The sequence below is a fragment of the Phyllostomus hastatus genome, unplaced genomic scaffold (genome assembly GCF_019186645.2).
Source record: "Phyllostomus hastatus isolate PE091 unplaced genomic scaffold, TTU_PhHast_1.1 phas_contig_29, whole genome shotgun sequence".
Classification (NCBI taxonomy): Eukaryota; Metazoa; Chordata; class Mammalia; order Chiroptera; family Phyllostomidae; genus Phyllostomus; species Phyllostomus hastatus.
This window is the reverse complement of record NW_025333835.1, coordinates 19,664,101-19,670,484: the sequence shown is the minus strand read 5'-3', so window position 1 is coordinate 19,670,484 and position 6,384 is coordinate 19,664,101. Positions and strand designations below refer to the sequence as shown.

Genomic DNA, 6,384 nt, shown 5'->3' with positions numbered 1-6,384 from the left:
AGACTACAGTTTAGTGTAAACATAACATTTATATGCACTGGGAAACCAGACAATTTGTAGGACTCACTTTATCAATATTGACTTCATTGCAGTGGTCTGGAGCTAATCGCACGTATCTCCGAGGTATTCCTGTATTAAAAGTAAGATTAAATTAAAGGTGGAATTTACTCACTAATGAGAATAGGTAACATTTTGTTTTGTACAATATTAAATTAAATAATCATGTTACTGACCTGGACTCATTAAAATGTTATGACACACTCTCTCAAGTTATAAGGAAAAATACTATTTCTAGGCCACTGAAAGAATTATATTAGAGGTTTGAATTTCAATAGGTTATATAAACTAAGAAACAAAACAGTAAATGAAGACAGTGCAGCCTTTACTAACAGACTATCAGAACTGAAAACAGTGAATATAAGTTATACTGATAACATTTTAAAATATAAAGAAATAAAAATACTACTGAAACAAAATCAACAAAATTGAAATTGAAAAACAGAAAAATCTGTGTAATTAAATACTCAGTGTATGTAATCCATTTTTAAAGAGTATTTGTTTTACTCTAATGTCTTTCCTTTTTAAGATTTTTTAAAAGATTTTATTTATTTATTTTTAGAGACAGAAGAAAGGAGGGAGGAAGAGAGGGAGAGAAACATTCCTGTGTGAGAGAATCGTTAATGGGTGGTTGCCTCTCACATGCCCTGGAGAACCTGGCCCCTGGCCTGCAACCCAGGCACATACCCTTACTGGGAATAGAACCAGTGACCCTTTGGTTCTGAAACCTGTGCTCAATCCACTAAGCCACACCAGCCAGTGCAAGAAATGATTTGATAATTGTCGATACCTCTATGAATCTCATAAAATACAAAGTTTTAGTAATAAAGCATATTTTAAATAAAATGTACATATATTTTCCAAACATATATAATTTCTTAGATTGTTTTTCCAAGTCTTTAAAAAGATTTTCAGAGAACAGTAAACCATTTTCATGCTGGGTGATTTAGACCTCATAAAAGGTTAATAGAATGCTAGAAACCCGATCAGTGCATGTATTTGTTTCACTGTAGGAAGCTGAGTTGTATAATATTAAATACATAATTCTATGTTGCAAGAGAAACACATGTGGCACATGGACCTGCTGGCTACTGTGTACAATGTCACATATGTCTTGATTTGGTGCTGAAACCCCAGCAAACTAATAGCAGAAGCTGATACCAGCTCCTCAGATCATGAGTAAGCTGTCTCTAATTCACTGTGTTCTTCTCAGCTTATTTGTTTAAAGGACAGGAAATTAACTTTAAGTGATAGAATTAAACAAAAATAACTGAATTAAAGAGCAAACGCTCTGAAAACTATTGGTGCAATAAAGTTAGAAGCCAGATGAGAATGTCATCAGATTCATTTGAAAACCAATGCAGCCCTAATAGGTTTTTGTTTTTTTTTTCTATATTTATGAAAGGACGGAGAGAAGAAGTAAGGAGGAAAAAGAATGGGGGGAGGCTGAGAGTGTGCAGACCAGCAGCGGGGCCAGAAGACAGCAGGCAAAAGCTGCCAGAGGGAAGGGGGCTGGGGGGCTGAGTGGAAAAGGTGAGGGAATTAAGCTCTACAAATTGCTAGTTTCAAAATAGTCAGTGTTGTAATGCACAGCATAGGAAGTATAGTCAATAATATAGTACTAACTATGCATGGTGTCAGATGGGCATTGGAAATATTAGGAGTAGCACTTTGTAACAAGGTATGCGATTGACTAACACCATGCTATACACCTAAAATAATACAAAGTAGTAGTAATGTAAACTGTAATTAAACACTTAACAATAAATTTAAAATTAAATATTTTTTTAACAGAAGCTGATCTTTGCAGTCCCCAAAATTTAACCTTGTTGTAGGAATGTTCCCAGAAAGAGCTGAAGTGGGCATGGACAACAAGGATGAAGGCAAGCATTACAAATATTATCATGCAAGTCAAATCGGTGAATTCACACCCGAATCAAAACACATAGGATGCGGAATCCCACAGGTCTGCAGTTGGGGGTTGGAGTCCCTGCACCATAATGAAGCTCAGAATCAGGCTATTGACAGTATTTGTCTCCTCTGTTGCTCCATAATTAAAGGCTGATTCCAAACAAGGAGTAGAGACAAGAAGACACTCCAATACATCAGAAGGCAGGTGTTTCAGGGTACCTGCCAAGCAGTCTGGGGCCCTGCACAGGTGTTGGAACCTGAGGGAAACTGAGGGGAAAATCAGAAGGACGACAGGACTGGGGAGGCAGAAGTGGAAACACTGGGGGAGGCAAGGGCTCCAGGAAGGTAATACTCAGATCTCACCCTGCCACTGCGGTCTGCTGGTGAATTCCAGGCTGGTTGTAGGCCTCAGCTGTTGGTATACCAGGTTCCCAGTCTACACCATGCAATATTACTCATTTAGGACTGGTGGACCCGTGGCAGGCAGGGCTGAGGTAGGAAGCCCTTTTGGGGGGAAGCCAGAGCCCTCTCAGGTACTTCGCAGCTTTGCGAGAGCTTTCTGTTTAGTTTTTTGTTTTGCCTTGTTTTTATGACTCTGCTTTATTGCATTTGTTTTCCCATATATTAGCAGTGATTATATGTAGTCTTTCCAACACTGCACAAAAGCCCTAGAGACTAAAATGGCAGAAGAGATTCTCTCTCTGTCTTCAAGTGGCTTTGCAAACAGAAACTTACCTAGCATTGAATTCATTTGTTCAATTACAAGGTGACTTCTTTCTTTTAAAAGGTGTTCAATTTCTGCTGAACAGTAAAGAAAACTGTCTTTATGTTCAGATATTGTGTCTGAGGAGATTTCCCTCTTTTAAACAACAGGTGTATCACTCTTATCCTGGGGAACTGGTACTCAAGATAGCTGGGGAAAGCAAGCAAGAAGTCATCACAGAGCCCTGAGAGATGACATGTTTACTCTTAACCATGCATTCTACCTGCAAAGTGACAGAGAAAATAAGATGTTTGCTAAGTTTATCCTCTTAAGGAGGAAATAGTCAGATGACTGGAGACTATTCTGTGTGGAAACAGCACAGGTGATGCTGTATTATACCGATGTAAATCAACTCCTTTCTAAAATCAATTTCTAAATCTAATATTTTCAGGTAGTGTGTGTATATGTATATATATTTATTTTTCCAGATAGAATTGTGTGTTGTTTTAATTCCTTCAAAAACCTATCTTACAGTGGAAGAAATTGGGGCAATGGCCACAAGAAAGAGAAGACTATAGTTTAGGATACGGGGAGATTAAGGTTGAACCTAGAAGAATCCAGACTCCCAAGTTTAGGAATAGGAAGGACCATATGTGACTTTAGTTTTTGCTAGCCAAAATGTGAGAGAACCCTGAAATTCCAGTCTTCTTATTTCAAGTTCATTTATTATTTATTTTTTTACCTGTATTTATTGATATGAGAGAGAGAGGGGAGGGCAAGATGTTGATTTGTTGTTCCACTTATTTGTGCATTCACTGGTTGATTCTTGTATGTGCCCTTACCAGGGATTGAACCTGCAGCTTTGGTATAACAGGACCATGCTCTAACCAACTGAGCTACTTAGCCAGGCCTTCAGTTTCATTTCTTACTGGATACTCCTGATCAGAGTCTGGGACTCCTCTAAGGTCTGAATCCGGATCCTGGCCACTTCCATCTTGGGGCCCAGCTATCTCCACAATGTGGATTCAAAATTAAACCAAATAATTACACTCAGAAGAATTTGATGAAAGTCTATGTTCAAGAAACAAGAACAAGGTACTCTAAAAAGGAACCCTCATCTGAGACTGTGAAGGAGCATTAGAATTGAAAAGTATGATTAAGATTTTTTAAAAATGATAGTAAATAAAAGAAAGAGGAAGAGAAGCTCTTTTCTATTAAAAACCGATGTGTAATGAAAGAAGAAAAGATAATAGTATTAGAAAACCCCTATTTTGCAGTATATTATATAATTATCAATTCAGGTCAAAGATCAACAATGGCTATTAGAATCATTTGGTGCCATTTTATCAAGTAATTGAAATTTCTAATAGAGCCAATACAACTTCCCACAGATCATTTACTAATTGAAAGGAGGAAAAGTTCTTGAAAATGGAAAGGATTCTAGTTATTTCCTGCATAAAATGACCATAAGTGACAAAGTGACACCATAAATAGTGAAATAATCTGATGGGTTTGGGTATCCTGATAAAATTGGCTATGAAAAGCACACCTCACCTATGAAATGTTATTGCCCAGACAGTTTAGCTTTAATCAAGACACTAGCCCTGGCTGGTGTGGCTCAGTGGATTGAGTGCCAGCCTGAGAACTAGAGGGTAGCTGGTTTGACAGGTCCCCAGTAGGGGGCATATGAGAGGCAACGTTTCTGTTCTCTTTCTCCTTCCCTTCCCCTCTAAAAATTAATGAATAAAATCCTTTAAAAAAGACCTATACAATGTGCTACAACTCTAACATTGCACTATACAATGTTAGACATCAGACACGTGTGACTATTCAACATGAATTGTGGCTAGTCAAAATTAATATGTGTTATAAGTATACACACCAGATTTGATTTCATAGAAATAGTACTTTAAATAAAGAAAGTAAAATGTATTAACACTTTTCTTTATATTGGTTACGGGATGAAAGGATGTGTTTTGGATATACTGGGATTAATAAAAGACCTTATTAGAATAATTTCATTGTATTTTCTTATTTTTTGAAACTGCTATTACAATATTTAAAATTGCATATGTGGCCCAAATTACTACATTTTTGTTGAACAGCACTGTTTTAGACCCTAGTTTACAAAAATACAAGTCCCAGAGAATCATGGTAATGACTTAAGAAGAAACAATTAAGCAAATCCAGATTATGAAATAGTCTACCCGACAACTGTCCTAACTAATCATAAGTAAAATGTCAAGGGGAAAAAAAAAAGAAGGAACTGTTTTAAATGAAGAGAGGGAAGAGATATAACAGGAAAGGCAATGCGAACATAAATTAGATTGGATTGAGTTTAGGCAAGGGAAAAAAACACAAATGGTTATAAACGTCTTTCTGGGAATGAGTAGAGAAATTTGAATATAAAACAGACATTATGCAATGTTATGGAATTATTACTACTTAAGCATGATAATGACATTGTGGTTATGTAGGAGATTGTCTTTATTCTTAGGGGACGCATACTGAATGATTTTGCAATGACAGGTCTATAACTTACTTTCAAATGGTTGAACATAAATGTGAGAAAGAGATCCAAGAAAATTGGAAAATATTAAAGATTACTGAATCTAGGTAGAGGATTGTACTATTCTTTTACACATAAAAGTTTTCTTATAGTCTTTCCCTTTAGCAGGCTGCTTAACAGCCCGGTCTAGCCGTGGGCGGCCATCCTGCCCGGCGTTACCAGCCTTACTCCGAGTCTCGCTTCTTCGGAGACTGATGCCAAGATCTGCATCTTTGACCCGGGATGGAAGAGGCAAAAGTGGTCAGTTCCCACTCTGTGGCCACATGGTGTCAGATGAATGTGAGCAGCTCTCCTCCAAAGCCCTAGAGGCCGCCTGTGTTTGTGCCTGCAGGACAGGGTGAAAAGCTGTGGCAAAGAGAGCTTTCACATCTGATACAGCGCCACCCCTTCCACGTCCACTGCATCAACAAGATGTTGTCCGGTGCAGGGGCTGACAGGCTCCAGACAGGGGTGCGGTTGCCTTTGGAGAGCCCCAGGGCACAGGGGCCAGGGGCCACATTGGCCAAGTTGTCTTGTTCATGAGCATCAAGCGGCAGAACAAGGAGCTCGTGACTGAGGCTACAAGCAGCACCAAGTTCAAGTTCCTTGGTGCCAGAAGATTCATGTATCAAAAAAGTGGGGCTTTAGTGAGCGTAATGAGTATGAGTTTGAACTTGGCTGAAAATCCGCTCATCCCAGATGGTTCTGGGGTCAAATACATCTCTAATCATGCCCCCTGGACAAATGGCGGCCCCTGCACTCATGAGAGTTTGGGCGCTATCCCCACCTTACATCCACCAATAAATCCTCCTTCCTGTCAAGACACACAAAAAGTTTTCTTATTAAAAAGGCAAGTGTTCCAAAGTTTCAAATGCAAAAGGGATGGCCAAAACGTTTGCATTGTCTGTTCCTCTTTTGTATACTATTTTCTTCCATATGTATTTCTTACATTGATAAAAAAATACAATATATAAATGTATAATATCAAATAACGCAGGGGTGGGCAAAAGTAGGTTTACAGTTGTGATACCCCCCAAAAAAACTGTTTATTCTTGTATTATTATTTATTCTCGCATTATTTATTATTGTATCATTTATTTGTAGTACAGTTGTAAACCTATTTATGCCCACCCCTGTATAAAACTATCAGAAGCTTCCTCTAGAA

General features: G+C 38.1%; 1 pseudogene; it reads left to right on the top strand.

The window, feature by feature from the left end:
- The first annotated feature begins 1,894 nt into the window (after nucleotides 1-1,894).
- LOC123818704 lies at nucleotides 1,895-5,985 on the top strand (annotated as a pseudogene).
- The last annotated feature ends 399 nt before the right edge of the window (nucleotides 5,986-6,384 follow it).